Below are 24781 nucleotides of genomic sequence, written 5' to 3'. Positions count from 1 at the left end.
AAGCAACAACAGAAATAATTAGATTAGTTATATGATTTATATGATTTTAACACTAGTAAAACAATCTGAGCCTCCATTAGGAAGAAAGCAGAGTGCTACCTAAATTACTAAATTAATTACTATCTAAATTACTATTACTGGGGTTACTCCAGGCAACTTCCACTGCTTTTTTCCTTAAGGACTCTAGAGAGGTTTTCTGTTATGATAAAAAGAGATCATTAACAAGCCGAATCCTGACTCTGGAGTGATATGAGACAAGATTCTTACACATATTTAGCCTCTGCTAGATGTCTGCATGTTTGCTCTTAGCTCCGTTCTCAGCTCTTCTTGACTCTGTTTCTTTAGAGATCTGACCTCAGCATACTACCTTTCCTGTACAACCTTGCTTCAAGTTAGGTTTAGCCACTGTGTAGCACTGACAGGACACGGGAAGGGAAGGACAGGAGTAGGGGAGAAACCAAAGTATCTCTTCCCTTTTTCTCTGCTTAGGGTGGCGGCATGAGCAGAGCCCTGCATATCTCCCATTGTTTAAGCTTCTATTGGTCATTTTCTTTTCTCTGGTCCCAGTTCCAACTGGGCCCTCCCCTCCATGGTAGTCCACTCCTCCAGAATTCTAGTTCTTGTTTGGATAGCCTTTCAGACATTATGTATTCCATGTTGCCAAGCTCTCTTGGCAACCCTGTCTTCTGAGATCAACTAAAACAATTTCTTCTTCTTCTTCCTCCAGTTTTAGGATTGGCAGTAGCTTCCTATTACTTTTGTTCTCTGGGTTCTCTCACTTTGTCCTTTCGTCAGCCTGTCTAATACTTCTGTACCTAGTTTGCTGTATTAAATTACCTCTATTGAAATATTTGTTTTTCTGACTAGACCTTGACTGATATAATTTGGCTGCAAGAGAGTTTGTTATGGAGATTAAACAAGATAGTAATAATAATATTAATACAAATAATTAGAATGTTATTATTATTGTTAAAGAGCTATAAAATGCTTACTGTGTGCCAAGTACTATGCTGAACACTTTACGTGCATTTTATTACTTATTTCCTATTACAGCCCTTTAAGATCCCTACTATATCAGCATTTTACTAATTAGGAAATTCAAGTCCAAAGGATGACTGACTATCCCAATGTCATTTAGATATTTAACAATTCCTCTTAATGTGCCATATAAAGCATGTGGAACTTAGTGGCCATTATCATGATTCCTAAAAATATCTGTGGCAGTAAAAATGGAATCCCTGAATTTAGATTCTTAGGGTAAACATTGAATGATGACATGCCATGATTAGCACTTTAAAGGATGCTACATTTCCTGTTACATATTTTCTATCCTGAAGGAGATAATGACCATTTTTAGAATAAGGCATATGAAAATTAACCCCAAAATTGATCATAGACCTAAATGTAAGAGCTAAAACTGTAAAAACTCAGAGAAGAAAACATAGGAGTAATTCTTCATGAGCTTAGGTTAGATAATGGTTTCTCAGATATGATAAAAAAAAAAGCACAAATGACAAAAGAAAAAAATTAATTGAATTACATTAAAATTAAAAATTTTTCTGCTTTGACTCATAGACACAGAGAACAAACCAGTAATTGCCAGATGGGAGGGACGGTTGGGGGTCTGGGTGAAAAAGGTGAAGGGATTAAGAAGCACAAATTTGTAGTTACAAAATAGTCATGGGGATGTGAATTACAGCATTTGGAATATAGTCCATAATATTGTAATAACTATATATAGTGCCAAGTGGGTACTAGACTAACTGGGGGGATCATTTTGTAAATTATATAAATGTCTAACCATTATATTGTACACATGAAACTAATATAAAATAATATTGAATGTCAACTCTAATTGAAAAATAATTAAAAATAAAACTTTTCTGCTTCAAAGGACATCATCAAGGAAGTGAAAAGAAGTTCCCACAGAAGGGTAGAAAATATTCATAAATTGTATATCTAATAAAGTACTGGTATCTGGAATATATAAACAACTCTTACAACTCAATTAGACAAATAACTCAATCTAAAAAGTGAGAAAAGGATTTGAATAGATATTTCTCCGAAGAAGATGTACACATGGCCAATAAAAACATGAAAAGAGGCTCAACATCCTTAGTCATTAGGGAAATGTAAAAGAAAACCACAATAAGATACAACTTTAATCCTATAGGATCAGTGTAATAGAAAAGGTGGACAGCAGTAAGATTTGGCATAGATGTATAGAAAACTTATTGGAGGATTTTCAGATGATTAGAAATAATTACCACATGACTTAGCAATATATCGTAGGCATATACTAAAGAGAAATGAAAATGTATACCCACACACAAACTTGTACATGAATGTTCATAGGAGCATTATTTGTAAGAGTCAAAGTGGAAACAACCCAAATGTCCGCCAGTTAATGAATGGATAAACAGAGTACAGTATATCTGTGCAGTGGAATATTATTGATCTATAGAAAGGAATGAAGTCACAATACATGTTATAACATGGATGAATCTTGAAAACGTTATGCTTTTTAAAAGAACTCAATCACAAAAGACATATTATATGATTGTGTTTATAGGAAATGTCCAGAATAGACCAATTTAGAGAGATAGGAAGTATAATAGTATTGCTTAGGGCTGAGTGGGGGAGGGAGGATTTGGATTGATGGCTTATGGCTGTGAGATCTCTTTTACGGTTTAATTGTATGCTTTAAATGAATTGTATGGTACACATATTTTAATAAAGCTATTAGAAAAAGCAGTGTGAATTAAATAAAGCTGTTTCAGGATGTCAACCCATTGAATCCAACTTGTTCCATAATATCAGATTCAGAGGTTTGGCTTTTAGGTCCCAGAAAAGTGATTTAATGTGAGATTTATTTGGAGATGTAAAAGCATAAATTTAAAAGAGGCAATAGGATAGGGCTTTTTTTTTTGTTTAAAAAACTAATGAAAATAAGAATGCGGTAGTCATTATGTGAAATAGTAAGGAAGAAATGAGACTTAAACTATGCTCTCAAATTATTAGGGCAATGGCGATAGTAGCACTGAGAAAGCAAAGGTTGGAAGAAGAATTTTTAAAAATTCACTTACTTGTTGGTTAGTTGTTTATTATGCTGCATTCTAACTAGGGTTTTGAGAGTCCATACCACACAATGAGGAGAATGCCTGCTACAAACTTGAATAACTTAGGTGGATTGAGATGACATTGTGGAAAGATATTTCTGGCAGATGAAATTGGGTTATGGCCGCCTCAACCTATTGATTCATCCAGAGTTAACTTAGCTCATCTAATTGGCCAGGTGGGTGGCCTCTTTCTATATTTACCACTCCTCTTGTTTTCTTTCTGAAGTTTCATGCTTCATTTAAGAAGATGCCTTACTTAAGTGGTTTTGATAAGCATGCAGCTGAATTTGACTTCAAGGTAGAACTTCCAAAAAGTTCTGAAAGTCAATTTAAAGGAAAATTTAAGCTGTCTTAAGTCATTAATAACAAAGACTCCTTATTTCCCCCAGAATGGGATTATTAGTTAAATCTCAATGAGAGTCTAACATCTTGGTGTACCAAGCACTTTACCCACAACCTAAAAATTAGGAGATGACACTCTTGTTCACAGGGCTCTGGTTTTGGCAATGGACTATAACAGTCTTCAAAGCACCATTAATAACTGAGGTTCTCTAGGAAAACTGCACATAAATCAAAATTTATAAATGCTTAATGAATACGCTAAAAGTGTTTTAACTATTTTTTCTTTGTGATAGCACAAACTATAACAATGAAGAGTGGTAGAATAAGTATACATAAATCCTGTTCATGTTTATGAAAAAAAATTAGGTGGGAAATCAAGTCCTTGAATTTTTAAACAAGAAAGCTTTCATAGAGTTTTCAGAAATGATAAGTAGTAAGAAATGATAAGTCCATAATTTGGCAAAAATGAAACATTTCTTTTCATAGATGGAATGACCGCACTGCATTCTAACCTCAAAGACATGAATATAAATTAGGTTCATCAACAAAGATAGATTCTAAGTTATTGTTTATCAACTCTATTGGACCTAACAATCTCTTTTTATAGTAAATATTTAAATGCCTTATTTAATATTCTGAAATAAAATTATAGATAATAGAACATACTGACAAACCAATTTTTTTTAAATTAAGTTTATTGGGGTAACATTGGTTAATACAATTATATAATTTCAGGTGTACGTTATAATTTAACATCTATTCTAATGTGTGTTTATGACCCAAAGTCTAGTTTCCTTCAGCTACCATATATTTGATCCCCTTTACCCACTTCACCCTCTCCCTACTTGCTATATTTGACCCACTTTATCCTGTCTACCGCTCTCCTCCTCCCCCACTCCACTAGTAACCACTAGTCTATAATCCATGTCCATGAGTCTCTACTTATATGTGCTGCTCTTTTGTTGCTTTTAGGTATATATCCCACATATAAGAGATATCATGTGATTTTCACCTTTTTCTGTCTGGCTTATTTCGCTTAACATGATTATCTCGAGATCGATCCATGTTGTCACAAATGGCAGTATTTCATCTCTTCTTATGGCTGAGTAATATTCCATTGTATATATGTACCACAGCTTCTTTAGACAATCATCTATCATAGGACACTTCAGTTGCTTCTATGTCCTGGCCACTGTGAATAACGCTGCTATGAACATTGGTGTGCAAATCTCTTTTTGTATATGAGTTTTCAAGTCTTTGGAGTAAATACGCAGTAGAGGGATTGCTGGATCATAGGGTAGATCAATTCTTAGTTTTTTGAGGAACCTCCATACCGTCTTCCATAGTGGCTGTACTAATTTGCAGTCCCACCAGCAGTGTAAAGGGTTCCTTTTTCTCCGCATCTTCTCCTGTTGATTGTAGCTATTCTAACAGGTGTGAGATGCTATCTCATAGTGGTTTTGATTTGCATTTCCCTAATAGCTGGCAATGTTGAGCATCTTTTCATATGTTTGTTAGCCATTTGTATGTCCTCTGGTGAGAAGTGTCTGTTCAGTTCCTCTGCCCAGTTTTTGATTGGATCATTTATTTGTTGTTGTTGTTGTTGAGTATTAAGAGTTCTTTCTATATTTTGGATATTAGGCCCTTATCGGAGGAGTTGCTTGCAAATATATTTTCCCATTTGGATGGTAGTCTCTTTACCCTGTTGATGGTTTCTTTTGCTCAGCAGAAGCTTTTAAGTTTGATGTAGTCCAATTCATTTACTTTTGCTTTCACTTCCCTTGCATTTGAAGTCAAATTCATAAAATCCTCTTTAAGTCCAAGGTTCTTGAGTTTAGTTTCTATGTTTTCCTTTATGCATTTTATTGTTTCAGGTTTTATATTCAGATCCTTAATCCATTTTGAGTTAATTTTGATGTGTGGTGATGGACAACAGTCTAGTTTCATTCTTTTACAGGTGGCTTTCCAGTTTTCCCAGCACCATTTATTGAAGAGGCTTTCCTTTCTCCACTGTATGTTTTTGGCTTTTTTTGTCGAAAATTATTTGCCCATATAAATATGGCTTTACTTTTGGACTCTCTATTCTGTTTCACTGGACTGTATGTCTGTTTTGCTGCCAATACCATGCCGTTTGATTACTGTTGCTTTGTAGTATAATTTGAAGTCAGACAGAGTGATGCCTCCAGCCACATTCTTTTTTTCTCAGGATGGCTTTGGCAATTCGGGGTCTTTTGCGCTTCATACAAATCTGATGATTTTTTGATCTATTTCTTTAAAAAATGCCAATGAGATTTTGATGGGAACAGCATTAAATCTGTATACTGCTTTAGGTAATATGGTCATTTTAATTATGTTGATTCTTCCAATCCAAGACCATGGAATATCTTTCCATTTTTTTGTATCTTCTTCGATTTCTTTTAATAGTGTCTTGTAGTTTTCATTATATAGGTCCTTCACTTGTTCCGTTAAATTTATTCCTAGGTATTTTATTCTTTTTGGTACACTTGCAAAAGGAATTACTTTTTCTACTTCTTTTTCTGACACTTCATTATTAGAGTATAGGAACGTTATGGATTTTTGAATATTGGTTTTGTATCCAGAGACATTACTGTATTTGCTTATTGTTTCTAGTATTGTTCTAGTGGAGTCTTCAGGGTTTTCTATATAGAGAATCATGTCATCCACAAATAATGACAGTTTGACTTCTTCATTTCCTATTTGGATGCCTTTTATATCTTTCTCTGGTCTGATTTTACTTGCTACGACTTCCAATGTTATATTGAATAAGAGTGGCAATAGTGGACAGCCTTGCCTTGTTCCTGATGTTAGAGGGAAGGTTTTTAGTTTTTCCATTAAGTATGATGTTGATTGAGGATTTGTCATGTGTGACCTTTATTATGTTAAGGTACTTTCCTTCGATACTGATTTTGTTAAGTGTTTTGATCATAAATAGATGCTGTATCTTGTTGAAGGCTTTTTCTGCATCTATTGATATGATCATATGATTCTTATTTTTAAATTTGTTTATGTGGTGTATCACATTATTCGGTTTGCATATGTTGAACCATCCCTGTGCCCCTGGGATGAAGCCCACTTGATCGTGGTGTATAATCTTTTTAATATGTTGCTGTATTTGGTTCGCTAGTATCTTATCTAGGATTTTTGCATCTGTGTTCGAGAGAGATATTGGTCTACAGTTTTCTTTTTTTGTGTTATTCTTACCAGGTTTTGGTATCATTTGGTATTATTGGCCTCATAAAATGAGTTGTGAAGTATTACCTCCTCTTCAATTTTTTGGAGAGTTGGAGGAGAATAGGTATTAAATCTTTGAATGATTGGTAGAATTCACTGGTAAAGCCATTTGGTCTTGGACTTTTACTTTTCGGTAGGTTTTTGATGATTGTGTCAATTTTCATACTGCTGATCGGTCTATTTACATTTTCCATATCTTCTTCATTCAGTCTAGAAAGATTGTATTTTTCTAAGTACTAGTCCATTTCTTCTAGGTTTTTAAATTTAGTATTATATACTTTTTCATAGTATTCTTGTATGATCCTTTGTATTTCTGTGATGTCAGTCGTAATTTCTCCTCTTTCATTCCTGATTTTGTTTATTTGTGTCCTTTCTCTTTTTTCTTTATTGAGTCTAGCCAGGGGTTTGTCAATTTTATTAAACTCAAAGAATCAGCTCTTTGTTGTATCAATTTTTTCTATTTTTGTTTGTTTGTTTTCAATTTCATTTATTTCTGCTCTAATTTTGATGATTTCTTTCTTTCTTCTGACTTTAGGTCTCATTTGATCTTCTTTTTCTAGTTTTTTTAAGATGAAGTGTTTGGTTATTTATTTGGGCTTGTTCTTGTTATTGGAGGTAGGCGTGTAATGACATGAACTTTCCTCTTATGACAACTTTTTCTGTGTCCCAAAAGTTTTGATATGTTGCATTATCATTATCATTTGTTTCTATGTATCTCTTCATCTCTCTTTTTATTTCTTCTCTGACCCAGTTATTCTTCAGTAGCATGTTGTTTAATCTCCATGTATTTGTGGTTCTTCCTGATTTCTTTCTGCAGTTGATCTCTAGATTCAAAGCATTATGATTAGAAAACATGGTTGGTATGATTTCAACCCTCTTATATTTGTTGAGGCTATTTCTGTGTCCCAGTATGTGGTGTATTCTTGAGAATGTTCCATGTGTACTAGAGAAGAATGTACAAGCAGCTGTTTTGGGATGGAAGGCTCTGTATACGTCGATTATGTCCAGTTGGTTTAATGTATCATTTAGGATGTTATTTCCTTATTGATTTTCTGTTTGGATGATCTGTCCATGTCCGATAGTGGGGTATTTAGGTCCCCTACTACAATAGTATTTTGGTCTGTTTCTCCTTTTAGTTCTGTTATTAATTGCTTTACATATTTCGGGGCTCCCTGATTGGGGGCATAGATATTAACAAGTGTTATGTCTTCTTGGTACATGATTCCTTTTATCATTATGAAGTGTCACTCAATATCTTTCTTTACCTTTTTTATTTTGAAGTCTATTTCATCTTATATTAGTACCGCTACTCCCGCTTTTCTCTGAATGCCATTTGCTTGAAATATCATTTTCCACCCTTTCACTTTCAGTCTATATTTGTCTTTGAAGCTGAGATGTGTCTCCTGGAGGCAGTATATGGTTGGGTTTTGTTTTTTGATCCATTCTGCAACTCTGCCTTTTTATTGGTGAATTCAGTCCATTTACATTTAGGGTGATTATTTAAATATGAAGTCTTCTTATAGCCATTTTATCTTTTGCTTTCTAGTAGCTCGGTGTTTCCATTGCTTCCTTGTCCTTGTATTTCTGTTTTCTTTATTTTGGTTGGCATTTGTGGGTTTTGCCTCTTGTTCTTGTTTTATGTTATATACTTCAGTTCTGAATCTTTGGTGTGTGGTTGACATTATGAATATGAAAAGGATAGTTATATATACAGTCGTCCATTTTTTTCTGTGTATGCCTTATCTCCATCCCCCTTTGCGAATTTGGATCTTTGGATCCTCCCCTTTTTAGTCATCGTTATCTCAATTTGTCACTATGTATGCTGAATGTTCATTACTATCTTGATATAGCAATTCTGTTCTTATTATTTAAACTTATAATGCCCTGTTCCTAGTAAGGGTTGCACTCCTCTGCTTCTATCAGCCTGCTAGTCACGTTACTCCTAATTATGTTTTTTGGTTTTTTTTTGTCATTTTGTTTTAGGTGAATTGACCCCTTTCAGTATTTCCTGTAGTGCAGGCCCCATAGTGGAGAATTCCCTCAATTTTTGTATATCTGGAAAGGTCTTTATTTCTCCTTCATATCCAAAGGAGAGCTTAGCTGGATACATTATCCTAAGCTGATAGTTCCTTTCATTTAACAGTTTGAATATTTGATTCCACTCCTTTTTGGCTCGTAAGGTTTGTGCTGAGAAGTCCAATGATAATCTAATCGGCTTTCCTTTATAGGTTACTGTCTTCTTTTCCCTGGCCGCCCTGAGAATTCTGTCTTTGTCAATGATTTTTGATAATTTTAATACGATGTGTCTTGGTGAAGGCCTTTTTGGGTTGAGATAATTGGGTGTTCTGTTGACTTCTCGAATTCTAAGCTCCAGCTCATTCCTTAGATTTGGGAAATTCTCGTTCACTATTTGTCTGAAAATGCTTTCTAATCCCTGTTCCTTTTCCTCGCTTTCGATAATGCCCATTATTCTTATGTTTTCTCTCTCTGATGGTATCAGCTAGTTCTTGAATTTCTCTTTCATTATTTTTCAGTCTTCGGTTTCTCTTTTCTTCCTTCTGATTTATTTCTAAATGTCTGTCTTCAATATCACTGATCCTTTTCTCCATTTGGTCAACTCTATTTCCCAAGCTTGCTATTTCATTTTTCAACTCTTACAGTGTGTTTTTTAATCTTCAGAAGATCTATTCTGTTCTTTTTGAGGGTTTCAATCTCCTTGCTCCGCTCATCTAGTAGTTTTTCAATTCTTGAAATTGCTGATTTTTTTAGATCACATTGAGTTTTTTCAGAAGTACCATCTTGAATTCTCTGTCATTTAAGTTGCATATTTCTATGTCTGTAAGCTTATTTTCTGGAAAATTTTCTCTTTCTTTCGGAGATGCCTTGTCACCTTGGTTGTTCTTGGTGTTTAATGGATTATTTCTCTGCCTGGGCATTAATGGAAATGTATTCCGCTGTTTTTCCAGAAAGAAGATTGATCATATAAAGGTCTCTCTTTAACCTGCTACAAAGAAGGCACTTTTCTTTTGGAGTCCAGTAGGTGGCGTCTAAGCCTCTTAGATCCCTGCTTTTTATATAAAGCCTAAATAATACCTTTTTTTATATATATATATATTTAATCATGCTCACTACTTTCAGTTTCAGTCCCTGTCAGTATCAGTGACAGTCTAGGCAGCATTTGCTCAGATTCCCCTGTGGCTCCGCAGTGTTCTGTCTTGGAGGGTATAGGGGGAGGGGCCCTCTGGCTTGGGAGATAGGGGCTGCAACTCAACCTTAGTTTTGCAACTGCGGCTGGTAAAAATCAACTGTGGTTTCTCTGAGGTCCTGTCCCACTTCTCTGCTTTCTGCCCTGATGACTGGGCCCTGACGCTGGCTGCATGGAACTGACAGCACTTCCAGGCAGGGCTGTTCAGGAAGTTGCCAGTCCTTTTTCCCCTCCCCCTCCTCCTGCAGGGAGCTCCAGAGGCTGCATGAGATAGCTTCAGTCTCTGCAGTGTTTGCTCAGATTCCCCTGGGGCTCCGCAGTGTTCAGTCTTCAGGATATGGGGGGAGGGCCCTCTGGGTTGGGGTTTGGGGGCTGTGGCTCAGCCTCAGTTTTGCAACTGCAGCTGGTAAAAAACAACTGTTCTTTTTCTGCTGTTCCACTTCTCTGCCTTCTGCTCTGATGGCTGGACCCTTCCCCGGGCTGGTGGCGGGGAGCTCACAGCTTTTCCAGGCAGGGCTGTTCCGGGAACTCTCTGGTCCTTCTCCCTTCCCCCTCCTCCTACAGGGAGCTCCAGTGGCTATGAAAAGCAGCTTCTTTATTTCTCCCAGTCCACTGCCTGACATCCGGCTTTCTGACCTGTAGTAGCTCTTATGTGTAGATCCCACACTCAGATGTGCTGGTGTGCAGTTTTGATGTTTTTTGTTGAGTTTTAGATGTTCAGCTTATTGTTGTTTCAAGGGGAGAGATCTGAGGATGTCTCTCACTCCTCCATGTTTCCCAGAATCCCCTCTTTCAGACTTCTTAAGCTTATCGTTGGTATATATTTTTTAAATAGCTTAGAGTAATTTGAATGATAATTTTTAGCTTGGGAGATCCCTTGAATTGACTGAAGACAGACAGATGAAGATTATATAACCACTCTGCTTCAAGTGAAGTAAATTGTTATTCATTAATGGATATTTAATTCTGCCTCTGAAATCCATACTTAAGTCAACAACATGTAGAAGCATGCAGTAGCCTCTGAAAGATGGTATTCTCCATGGGGTATGCTAAATCAATTTATTTCTGAGAAGTTAAATCATTTTTAAAGGATATCAGCCTGAGGCCATAAAACAGAGTCTTCAGTGATTTGTTTATTTGGAAACCAAAGTGGTTAATTTTTCTTTTTCTTTTTTTTTTTTTCAGTTGGTTTTGTGTCATTTAAAAAAATCATTATATTTCATATAAAAATTTAAAATATTTTTAAAACTTTAAAACTATGGCCTACTGGACCCACAGCCACTGCCATTAATTGACAGGCTGCATGTTCCTCAATTCACCATAGTTTTTTTTTTTCATCATTTTCTATTGATCTTCTAACATGGCCAACCTCAAGCATTTATCCAACTGCCTTTAATCCAGGGATTAAGTAACTTTGGGGATAAATGGAATCTCCAACTAACTTAAAGGGATTTTTGATACTTTGTCACAGAATGTGGCTTTTTTTTCTTTCTAATTAACGTAAACAATACAGTTCTTTATAGGATACTTTGAAAACAGAGACTAAAACAAAGAAAAATTATGAAAGTCACCCTAAGATTACAATTCTTAGCATTTTGATGTTTGCTCATCCAATTTAATAAATTAAATTTTTTTAATTTAAATTCTAGTAAGATCTTAATTATGGAAAATTTTTTTTTGAAGATCTAGAAAAATACGGAGTCAAAATCAAACATTCCAGTATCTTTCACTTTATTAGATTAGTCAGGATTCTCCAAAGAAACAGAACTAATAAGATGTGTAGATACCGATTAGATATAGATATAGATATAGATATAGATATAGATATAGATAGATATAGATATAGATATAGATATAGATATAGATATAGATAGATATAGATATAGATATAGATATAGATATAGATATAGATATAGATATAGATAAGAGTTATGGATATAGATATAGATAGGTGGATACTTATCTACCTGTCTATCTATCTAGAGAGAGAGATTTTAAGGAATTGGCTCATGCAATTGTGGAGGCTGACAAGTCCAATATCTGCAAGTTGGGCCAGCAAGCTAGAGATCCAAGGAAGAGTTTATGATGCTCTTCAAGTCTGAAGTCAGCCTTCTGGCAGAATTCTCTCTTCTTAGGGGGAGGTCAGTCTTTTACTATTAAGGCCTTCAAATGATCAGATGAGGTCTACCTACATTATGGAGGGTAATCTGCTTTATTCAAAGTCTGCTGGTTTAGATGCTAATCTCATATAAAAATACCTTCAGAGAAATATAATAATGTCTGATCAAATATCTGTGTACCATGGCCTAGCTAGGTTGATACACAAAATTATTGCATCCACCCAAGATTAATAAAAGCCATGCGAAATATTTCATAGTTTGTATACGCGAAAGTGCTGTGAGATGCCCATGAGACAACATTTAATTTTACCTTGGTTGAGAGCATAGTGAGAGAGAAGGTGATATTGTACTTGGTGCTTGAAGGATGGATAAGAATTTTGCAGAAGCCAGGAAATTGGGAGGTTGTAATTGATGAGGGAATTACAGAATGAGGGGTGCCAAAATAAGCAAAATTTACTAGGTATGGAAGTATATAACATATAAGATGCTCAGAAACAATGAGAGGATAAAAAGAAGGGTGTCCTGGTGTTGAGGCTGGAATGGTTCTGGGATCGTGGTCTACCTCTCTCTGATCTGTGTTTTAGCAAACATTGGTAAAAACTTTTGTGAACAGCAAAGTTTTTTTACTAAAATAAGAAATGAATATATATTTGATATGTTTTGATGGAACTTGTCTCTTTAGGGATTTTATTGTTTGCTATAGTTGATGGTCTTTTGGTTGTCCTTATCAACCAAGAGTAAAGATGACAATATCTCAGTTCTTCAAAGTAAGGGCAGTTAAGGGTTTTGCAGTCCATAGAATATGGTAAAATGGATTTGTTCCCCAAAGGACAAGGTATGGAAGTATTTTAAATTCTCTTTTTTCTATACTCACATAATATGGGGAATCATATTCATAGTAAATATATCTGAGGATAACTTTAAGAAAAGATTTTTATCCCCAAGGGATAATCACTAAAGATGCATTTATTCTTATATGAAATGACAGTTTGACCAAATATTCTATATTTCTTTCAAAAAGTTATCCCTCATTGGAGAAAAAAATGGCATAGATGATAGAGGCTCTGTTCCTCCCTCTGGTGACCAAATCAAAGTTGTGACGGAAACAAGGAGCAGCAGCAAGGAAAAATCGCCTGGGATCTAGATGAACAAGCAATACAACTACATAGAATCCAAGAAAGCACCCTGCAATGGCAGAAGGTAGGATGGGGCGAGGACATGGGGCCGCCTGGTCCCAAGCACCTGAGTGAGACCGAAGCTATGGCAAAGGCAGATGACTCTTAAAGAGGCCGCATCTGTAAGCAAATTTTCGCAGTGATGGACCTGCTAGCTCTGAGCACCAATGTCAATTTGGCCACATTCAGGGTGCACCAGGGACTTACAGGGAGACATTGTTAAGTGAGGACCGAGGCGAGACTCGCTTGGTGCAGAAATGTGGCGGTATCCATTGTTGAGCCCTCCCCCCAAACAATACGCCAGAAACACAGTGCCACCATAGCTGTGATGTCATCAAACTGGATAACAGAGATCGCTCCACCCAGAGGATTCCCTGAAACCCTGCCTACCCCAACTCGGGCCCCACCCAAGCCATATCCAGGTATATCCTCAGCAAGTCAGGTGCTCTTTACTGAGACTCACACTGGTGGAGGCAGCTGGCCTTGGTTTCTGGTGTGGCCTTTTGAGGCAACTATAAGCACAGCATCTGTAGATTGCTTGCTGAATCTTAACAGGTGGCCCCAGAGGAGTAGAGGCTTGGGCTAAGTTTGGCCTGCAGCTGAACCCCTCTCAGGACTATGCCACTGAACAGACACCTACTTCACAAATCCACACTAATAAGACCGGGAGACTTAGGAGTTTTGCTTCGTACATAGAAACAGACACGGAAAGGAAGGCAAAATGGGATGACAAGGAAGCAGAAACCATATGAGAGAACAGAACAGAGATCCAGATATAATGGAGTCAAGTCATCTAACAGATGCAGAGTTCAAAACACTCATTATAAAGATGCTCAATGAACTTTTGGGAAGTGTACAGAATGCCAACAAAGATAAAAATGGAAATGGAAAGTATAAAAGGTAACCAGTCTGAAATGGAGAATGCATTATCTGAGATGAGAAGTATATTAAATGGAATAAACAAAGGAATAAACAAAGTGAATAAAGAGGATCAAATGCCCTATCTAGAGGACAGGAAAGCCAATCAGGGCACTCAATCAGAATGGCAAGAAAAAAGATTCCAAGACTATAAAAATAATTTAAGGAGGATATGGGACACTATTAAAGCTCCAAATATTCGTCTGCTCAGCATAAGTGAAGAAAATCAAGATGTTGATCAGCTGTTTGAAGAAATAATGATGGAAAACTTCCCTAATCTGGTGAAGGAAATGGACATAAAACCCCAGGAAGCTCAGAGAATTCCAAACATCAGGGATCCAAAGAGACCCACACCAAGACACATCATAATTAAAATGCCAAACGTTAAAGATAAGGAAAGAATATTAAAAGCAGCAAGAGGAAAACAAATAATTACATAGAAGTGAACACCTATACGACTGGCAGCTGATTTCTCAAAAGAAACTATGCAGGACAGAATGGCTCGACAAAAAATATTCGACAAGATGAAGACCCAGGATCTACAAACCAGAATACTTTATCCAGCAAAGCTATCATTTAGAGTTAAAGATAAAGAGCTTTCCAGACAAAAATAAGCTAAAGTAATTTATCACCATCAAGCCAGTATTACAGGAAATGTTGGAGGGACTTCTTTAAGAAGAAAAAACATGTCTCAAAAACAGGAATAAAGAATGGTAACAACTACATTCCTATCAATAAGTATCTTAAATGGAAAAGAATTAAGTGCTCCAACCAAAAGATAAAGTGGCTGAAAGGATAAGAAAACAAGATCCCTACATTTGAAAAGGAAGTGGATAGAAAAAGATATTGCTTTGATGGACCTAGAAGGTATTTAAGGCAGACCGAGAAAGATAAACACTATATGATTTCACTTATATGCAGAATTTAAGGAATAAAAAGAACAAACTAATCAAAAACAGACTCACAAATATAGTGGATAATTTGTTGATATAGACAGATGGGAGGGGGTTTTGAGGGGGCTGAAGAGAATGGGGTGAAGAACTAAAAAGAAGTACAAATTAGTAGCTGATGGGCGGTCTGCAGGGGATGGGGAAGCACAGCATGAGTATGCAGTATCATTAATACATTGGCTGGAGTGGAGGTCAGGGGAGGAGGGGAACACAGTGGAGGGATCATTTTACTAACTATATAGATGTCTAACTAATGTACTGTATACTTGAAACTAATTAAAATTTAAAAAATAAAATAAAATAAAACAATGCTATGTTACACTGGCTAAAAAAAAGTTAGCCCTCAGAAATTGTCAGAGCTTAGGGCTTAATCTAGCATTTAAAAAAATATAAAAGTGGGAAGCTTTTATTTTGATTATTTTAAAACCAATCAAGGATGTGCAGAGTTGGGAGCATGAGTGTCCCTCTTTTAATCTGAGGATCCATACATTCCTGGAAACAATACGCCATAGGTTACTTTGAGGTCGTAGTCAGAGATTTTCAAGCATTTGAGACAATAATGTAGAAAGCACATCACATTTAGTATATTGACAAAGTCTAAATCATCCAGGGATCAGAGTCCAGTACCTCATGGGCTTCCCAGGATATTCAGGGCAGACTAGGGAATAACCAGTGAAGCTGGGGGTTAAACTTGAAGAGGACAAGAGCTGGGATGCAAATTGTGTTGGCCAAATATCATTAGATCCTGCCTTTCTCATATTGCTTGGAGAAGCCAAGCCAACTTCTAGGTTATAATAGAGTTTCAAACTACAGATATGGCTTATAGAGAAGTAATCACCCAAAGCCAGATTTTTAATAAAGTGAATATAGGAAACATCATTGCCAATATAATATTTATGTCTTCTAAAATGCTAATGCATGTCCGGTGCTTCAGAAATGAACAAATTGGCTCTTGGCACCAAATAAATCCATATATAATTTAATAGCAAGTTAAAGCATGCAACGTTGATTTCATAAAAACAGTGGATAGGGATATATATTTTTTCCTGACATATTTGAGAGTTGCAAAAATAACATTCCTTTACCTCTACTTTTTTAAAACGAAGATATTACATCACAAGAGTACATTTAAATCAAGAAATTAACTCTGATATAATACTGTCAGCTAATCCACAGATAACCATTCAATTTTTTCCAATTGTCCCAGTGATATCCTTTTCAGAAAAAAAAAAAAATCTCCAGGGTCCATTATCCAGTCTAGGATCCACATTGCATTAAATTGTCATATTTCTTTGGTCTTTTTAAACCTGGAACAGTTCCTCAGATTTCTTTACCTTTCATGACTGTGACATTTTGGAGGAGTACTGGGAAGTTATTTTGTAGAATGTCCCTCAATTTAAGTTAGTTTGATGTTTCCTCATGATTAGTTTCAGGTTATACATTTTTGGTAGGAATACCACAGAAGTGATTTGTATAATGTACATTTTAAAAGAAGCAATTACTAGGTAGATGGTTATTTGGGGTTTTCAGGAAATGTTGTCAAATGACGGCCCCTCCTTGTTTTTGCAAAAGTAAACTAAGGATAATTAATATTGTGAAAGTGCATTTCTATAACTTACTTGCCTTTTAGTTCTCTAAGTAGTTGAGCTTTCTTTCTTTAAATATGAGAGGCTTTTACCACCTTGCTATATTTAGCAGCACAGAGTTTTCTATTTAAAAGGATATTATTGTATTTCTACATTGAGAGAACTTAAGTCTACATAACCCAACATGATGCTCAAATGAGTGGATGTTCTTAAAATCCTTAATGTGTTTCACATTCCTAAGAAAGTAACTCAATATAAATGAAAAATAGAATGAAGTTTGAAGAATTGGAAGGATTTACCTTCGTGCACTGTGATAAAGGATAAGGTGATCATAGTATTTCTACGCACAAGGCATTTTAAGTACCTCTTTTACTTTACAAAAGCAGTAGAAGTAGCGTGCAGGATTTAAAAATATTGGCTTTGGAGTCAGACTGCCTGGGGAGAATTCCAGATCTGCTGTATCCTATCTGGGAGACTGTAGATTTCACTAATGTCAGTTTGCCCATCTGTAAAGAGGATCGTAATAGTACTGAATTAATGGGAGTATAGAGGAATAAACGAAACAATGTAAGCAAATTTCTTGCCATGGTTCCTGCTGAACATCCATCTCATAAGCTATGATCTAATTTGAAATTAATTAGTTCAAATCCAGGCTTCTCCTCTCGTGACCTTGGCTAAATACTTTAATCTCTTTAAATCTCAAACTCCTATTTTGAAATGGAAATAATAATAGTACCTAACTCATAGGGTTCTTGTGAGGCTTAGTAATTAAAATATTATTATTATTTTCTTATCAATATATTTATTAACAACATTAATATAGTACTATCTATCTTAGAAATGTCTTTTTTAGAAATTTGGTGGACAAGCAATGCAATATCCATATGAGGTATTATTGAACTGTACACCTGAAACCTATATAATTTTATTAACCAATGTCATCCCAATAAATTTAATTTAAAAATTAAAAAAAAGAAACTTTGTGGAAAACAGTGCTTTGATAACAATTTTTAATTTTTAAAGTGCTATTTAAAACTAAAGAATATATTGGGACATTTACCTCTAGGGGATATTCTCTTTGCTTTTTTCCCCAAAATATAACTGCTGCAAGTTGTCTTCTTCAATGAACACAGGTATCTTATAGGTAACCTCATGGCTGTTTCATTGTTTAGATTATGCACGAGTGGGGGAGTTTAAATTTTATTATTAATTATAGCTATATATTGACATTGAAATGTATACAACTTGATATTTTAAATTTTTTTATTGTGGTAAAATACATATAACATAAGCATAACATTTTTTAAGTACGCAGTTCAGTGGCATTAAGTACATTCACATTATTGTGGAACCATCATCACCATCCATCTCTGGAACTTTTTTATGTTGAAAAATAAACAATTTCATATTTTAAATGTAGTGAAATAGGAACCATTATTGCCTTGGCAAAATATCAAAGTTGTGGGTGTGTATGTGTTACGTTGACCTTAAGTCTTCCAGTAGTGAGTCTGACCAGAATTTTACCAGGCTTGGTTAATGTTCTAGAGCAGTGGCTGCTGACTTCATCTTCTTAAACTGGACACCAGAATATCCACTGCCATTGTCAACTGGGAGAGACACTTGTTCACATATCACATCCAAGAGATGGTGCAATGCATTGTTTTCTCCTATCCTATAGAACTATCCAGTTCAAGCAAGCCTCCCTGTCCTCTTCCTCCCACAGTTTGCTCAAGTCTTGTCTTTGCCTTCACATCAAGGCCAAGCCCCATTATGTAGGAGAATCGCTAAGCCTTAGGGTTCTACAGCATTTTTTGTGACATGGATCCTTTGGCAGCCTGGGGTTCATTTAATATTCATTTATCTCTTTCCTTTCAATACAGGAATAATCCTTACAATATCTACAGAAGTGGAGCTCATTATTTTAGAACAGCGGTCCTCAACCTTTTTGGCATGAGGGATTGGTACTCTTATGAGAATCTAATGCCTGATGATCTGAGGTGGAGCTGAGGCGGTGATGCTAGCGCTGGGGAGTGGCTGCAAATACAGATGAAGCTTCACTTGCTGGCCCACTGCTCACCTCTTGCTATGCAACCTGGTTCCTAACAGGCCACTGATTGGTACAGGTTCATGGCCCGGGGGTGGGGAGCACCTGCTTTAGGAGACAGATTATTACATTTTCTGGGCAGCTCAAATTGTTGTAAAAGTCCTCCTTACACAGAGGATAGGTCAATGATTATGTTATGAATTAGATTTTGAACTTGGGCAATCCCTTTTTCAGTTTCTTTTATTGAAAACTAGAAATATTTTCCTTAAATAATTCAAAGAATATTTTTAATAATAAAATAATAGATAAAATAATAAAATGATACAGTAATTTACAATAAAAATAAAGTGATAAACTATATCTTAAATTTATAAAATATTAAGCACTATAAACTTTAAAAATATATAGAAAGATTCATAAATAATTTTTTCTAGGTATTGTCCATTTCCTCTTTTTTCTATTGACTATTACCAAATGTTTTATTTCGTTTATATGATTTGATCCACATAAAAGGCCTCTGAGCTAGGCAAGGCAGGAATGAATTCCTCAATGTATAAATAAGAAAATTGAGCTATGAGATGCCGAGTAACTTATCAGGGCTCCCATACTGTTACTCCCATAACAAAGACCTGTCTCTTGACTCCTGAACCATTATCTTCCTCAGCACATCACCCTGTCATTCAGTGTAACTTCAGACCTTACAACCTGCCAAGTCAATTCTACAATCAGTTAGGATATGTATTTCAATGTTGAGAATAGTCAGTTCTGTAGCTAGAAATTGACCTGGACTTGGTTAACTTGAGTTTCACTTTCCCCCAGGAGGCAGCTATGGAATTTTTAGTAGTTCCTTAAAATGGGCAGAGTACCAGGACACAGGATAACAGTTCTCAGATGTGTTAAAAGTTTAAAGAGAACAATTAAGAACCTAGACAAGGCTGGAGTTGACAGAAATATATAGCTTTAAAACTATACAATTCCTTAATTAATCTCCATAGGATCATTTGAAATTCTTTGTTTATTTGTTTTATCTCCTCTGTATCTCTCTTTGCTTTAGCATCTATTAAAATACATTTGAACAATTTATGCTGCCTGGCTGAAGGTATATGATAATATCTTTTATCTGCCATCCGTTGCTTAGCACTGAAACAAGTTTTCTTCATCTCCTCATAGGTCTACCCACCAATGTAGAAATTTAAAATTGAACACTCTTTTTTAAATGTTTAATTGGACTTTCAAGGAAGAATTTTTTTTTAATTCATCAACAAAAGTCCCATTAAGTCATTGTAAGATCTTTATCTTATTCAATAATTCATGAATATTTATAAATATATACTTATTGATATTGAAGTAAAATCCTAGGATTCCAGTTTTATAAGAGACTTGATGATTGTAATGGCCATGTTTTACACCATTCATGAATACCATCAAAATAGTTTGACAATTTTCAGTGATGGAAAACTTACTAAAATCTAGACTTCTAATAATGTTCAAGAATTAAGAATCTTCAAGCCCAAATCCTTTATGATGTATAGAGGAAAATAAAGCTTGGGGAAAAAAAAAAAAGATGGATAGTGACCAGAATTCACATTTGAGTTATTAATTTATAATATTTTGTTGTTCTTCAGGAGTTATCTTATCAAAAGTAGCCTTTTAGTCACCCTAAAGAATATTCTTAGTTCTGAAATCTACTTTTTCATAGTTGCTATGGCCTTCTATTATTTGGTGTTAGTGTGCTTTATCTTTTCTCATTCTTTTACTTTAAACTATTTTTGTATTCGTATTCAAAGTTGGTTTCTTGGTTTGGCCTATGGTTTGATTTTCCTTTCTATATTATTGAATTTGACAATTTCTACATATTATCAGTATATTTAGACCACTTAAATTTAATGTGATTATTGATATGGTTGGGTTTAAATCATCTGGCTATTTGTGTCTAATATCAATTATGTGTTTCCTTTGTTCCTCTTATCCTGTCTTTTTTTTTTTTGGAAATGAGTATTTTTTTATGATTTAATTTCATTTCCTTTGTTGGCTAATTAGCTATAATCCTTGTTTTTAAGTGATTGCTTTAAGGTTTATATATACATGTTTAACTTATCATAGTTCCTAAGTTAACATGATATTAATTTACCTACAGTGTAAAACTTTACAACCTTTTTCCCCCATCTCAGCCCTTGTGCTATGGTCATCATGCATTTTATTTCTATGTATGCTATAAACCACACATTGCATTATTATTCTTTTGGTTTTAAATTGACAATTTTATTTTCAAGAGTATTAAAAATGATTTGAAAAGTTTTTCTATTCGCATTTCTGGTGCTCTTAATTCCTTTGTAAAAATCCAGATTTTCATCTCATATTGTTTTCATTCTACCTGAAGAATTCTTTTAACATTTTTTTTTTTTTTTGGTTATTCAAATCTTGGTAAGGAATTATTTCAGCTTTTGTACGTTTGAAAAAATCTTTACTTCATTTTTGTTTTTCAAAGGTATTTTCACTGGGTATACTATAATTCAAGGTTTATAGTTTTCTTTCTTTCTTTTTTACCATTGCTTTAAAGATGCTGCTCCAGTGTCTTCTCATTTGCATTAAATCCAATGCGAAGTCTGCTCTAATTCTTACCTTTGTTCTCCTGTATATAATGAGCCTTTATCTCTGGCTCCTTTTAAGATTTTTCTCTTCATTACTTGTTTTGAACAATTTGATTATGATGTGCCATGGGATATTTTTCTTCATGTTTTTTTGTACTTGTGGGTTGTTGAGCTTTGTGAATCTTGGGTATATAGTTTTAATCAAATTTAGAAAAATTTCGGGTATTGTTTCATCAATTTTTTTTTCTGTTCATACTGCCTCTCCTCACTTTTAAGGACTCTATTTACATATATATTAGACAACTTGATATTGTCCCACAGCTCGCTGGTACTCTGTTCATTTTTTTACAGTCTTTTTCAGTTTTATTTTAGACAGTTCCTATTGTTATGGCTTCAAGTTCATTACTATTGTTTTTTTCCCCCGCAGTGGCTAATCTCCTGTTAATATTATACAATGTATAATGGTTAATATGCTCAGTCTTTCTTCTACCTTCTTGAACATGTGGAATATAGTTATAATAACTGTTTTAAAGTTCTTATCTACTAATTCTAACATTTGTGTAAATTCTGGATGTTTCTATTTATTTGTTTTTCTCCTTATTTTAGGTAATATTTTTCTCCTTCTTTGTAAGTCTAGTCATTTTTTCAAGTCAAATGCCAGAAGTGCCAATTACCTTCTTAGGCCCTAAATATTCTTGAACTTTCTTCTGAATTACAGTTAAGTTACTTTGAAATACTTTGATCCTTTCAAGGCTTGCTTTCGGGCTTTGCTAGATAAAACTAGAGCAGTCTTTAATCTAGGGCTAAATTTTCTCCTTCACTATAGCAATGTCATTATGAGTCCTCTCCCCTATACCCTGGGACTTACTAGGTATTCCATTTTGACTGGTGGGACCATGAACTGTTGCTGGGAGATACAATGATTGTTCTAATTCTTTTGGGTGGATCTTTTGAAGATCTATGAAGAGTTGAACCTTTTGCTCTACTTGCAAGATAACTATTTAGCTGCCCCAGTGTCATAGGTGCTGCAGAAGACTGAAAACTCTGGACAGAGTTCACAAGTTTGGTAAAATATCAAGAAAGAGTATAGTAAATATAACATTCCTCTCCTGCTACTGTGGGTGTTGCAGTAAAACTCCAGGATGCTGTTTATTTTCTTTAATTGTTGAGCACTTAAAGCAAATCCACTTTTAATCTTTATATTTCTACTTCCAACCATGTAGATTTGAGCTTTTTGTGTTTCTTTTATTCAAAAGCACACTTAATCAGAGAGAAATGGTTGAGTGAATTAGAATGTGTAATGGAAATTAAACCCAGACAAAATTTGAGTCCTGTTACCTATAATATTTTTCTTTATGATTTCAAAATGGATGACAACTTAGAATAAAATATTTCATGTGGTCCAGTCCATGTAATAAAATATTAGGAAATTGTATCAGTAGTGCTGAAAGACTTGGAAAAATAATGGAAGGAGAAGAGGGGCAAGAGGCTGAAAAGACATTAGAGTGAGGTAACTTTGACTTGGGAGAACAGTTATTTAAAAAATACTTTTAAAATGTCACTCTTCTGCATCAAAGGAAAGATTTCATCCAGGAGATTACACTGTGAAACTGTTTTTAAATGCTTTTCAAAATCTGTAGTTAGAAAAAATTATCATTTAGAAAAACAGCTTCTCTTCCTACACACTCACACTGGTGAAAGAAATGCTAAAGAAGAAACTGACTTTTTAAGGGATCTAAGTTGCTTTTGAAATAGAACTTTTAATTTTTTAAAAACTCTATTTTTTAGAGCAGTTTTAGGTTTACATTAAAATTGAGAAAAACATGCAGATTTCCCATATACCCCCTGAACACACACATGCATACCCTCCCCCATTATCAACATCACCCACCAAAATAGTACATTTTTTCCCCAAGGATGAACCTATATTGACACATCGTAATCACTCGATGCCCATAGTTTACCTTAGGGTTCACTCTTGGTGTTATACATTCAATGAGTTTGGACAAATATATAATGATATATGTCTATCATTATATCATACAGGGTATTTTCACTGCCATGAAGATCCTATGTGTTCTGCCTATTCATCTCCCTGCCCGCTAACCCCTGGCAACCACTGATCTTGTCATCATCTCCATAGTTTTGCCTTTTCCAGAAAATCATATACTTGGAATCCTACAGTATGTAGTCTTCTCAGATTGACTTCTCGGTAATATAAATATAATGTTCCTCCATGTCTTTTCATGGCTGGGCAGCTTGCTTTAAGCCATTTCTATCCATCCATCCATCCATCCATCCATCCATCCATCCACATCCATCTATATCCATCCATCTATCTATCTATCTATCTATCTATCTATCTATCTATCTATCCGTCTGCCTGCCTACCTACCTACCTATCTATTTTGCTTTAGAAGTACAGTTACCTTAGAGTGTATTTGAACTAAGAGGAAAAGGTCATAATGTTTCCATGCGATATGTACTTGGTTCTTTAAATAACACTTGTGACAAATAACAGAAAGAATTAAGGAATGCAGCACTTGTGATCTGTACGAAACACCAACGCTTGGGGTTGTATATAATGTAAAGAAATGTCTCAAACACTTTTCTAAATACTGCTATAGCCAATACTTCTTCTCTACAGGACCTTGACTTAAATCCAAGAGCAAAAATTAAGGCTCTCCTTTTCTATTTTTGATAAACAACTTCCAGGTAAACTTAGATGGCTTTTCTCCCTGGATTTTACCTGGAAGTGGTCTTTTAAATTATTTAAAAGATGGAAGGTTTGGCACTTTTATACTGATGTCAGCAATATTATTTTCTTGGGATCTAAGGAAGATTCATATTCTTTACAGCTGACATAACATGGGTTGGAGCTCCCGCTAAGTCGGCCTTGGATTTCTCTAGTATACTTTGTGCATAGATTTGTGTGATTCATGTTGGTCTCAAATATCATTCCCCCCATCACCATTTCTGCAAAAATATTGTGAACCTCGTCTACATGGAAAATTAAATCCAGTTTACAGACATTTTCAAAACACTTGTCTAATGTTTCCACAAATACTTGAATTAGATCTAAAATGTCAGGCTCATTTTCTGAAGAATCCACACAGAAGACAAAATATAACATTGCATAATGTGTATAAGTCGATTTGTTGTCAGATCCATCAGTTAATGTAAGGCTGGTAGAACTTGTAAAGCCATGACCTCTAGTAATTGTTGAAGATGAGGAATGTCTCGATCATGACTGAGCTGGGCTGCTCAGGCAGGCTCTGGGGACCAAGGCAGGGATGGGTGTGTGAGCCTCACCTGGGGATCTCACCAGTGATCCTTCCCATCCTCCTCACCCCAGTTCACTTATTTTTAATGCTGAAGATATTCAATTATCTGATTTGAGATGTACCACAGTTTATTTATTCATTCACCTAATGAAGGACATCTTGGTTGTTTCCAAGTTTTGGCAATTCTGAATAAAG

The 24781-nt window shown here is 35.1% G+C and overlaps 1 pseudogene; it reads right to left on the bottom strand.

The window, feature by feature from the left end:
• Positions 1–24070: 24070 nt before the first annotated feature.
• LOC120598446 (AP-3 complex subunit sigma-1-like) lies at positions 24071–24550 on the bottom strand (annotated as a pseudogene).
• Between the last annotated feature and the right edge of the window lie 231 nt (positions 24551–24781).

This window comes from Pteropus medius, unplaced genomic scaffold (assembly GCF_902729225.1).
Source record: "Pteropus medius unplaced genomic scaffold, Ma_sr-lr_union100, whole genome shotgun sequence".
Taxonomy (NCBI): domain Eukaryota; kingdom Metazoa; phylum Chordata; class Mammalia; order Chiroptera; family Pteropodidae; genus Pteropus; species Pteropus medius.
The sequence above is the reverse complement of the archived record's forward strand: the minus strand, read 5'-3'. Positions and strand labels throughout refer to the sequence as shown.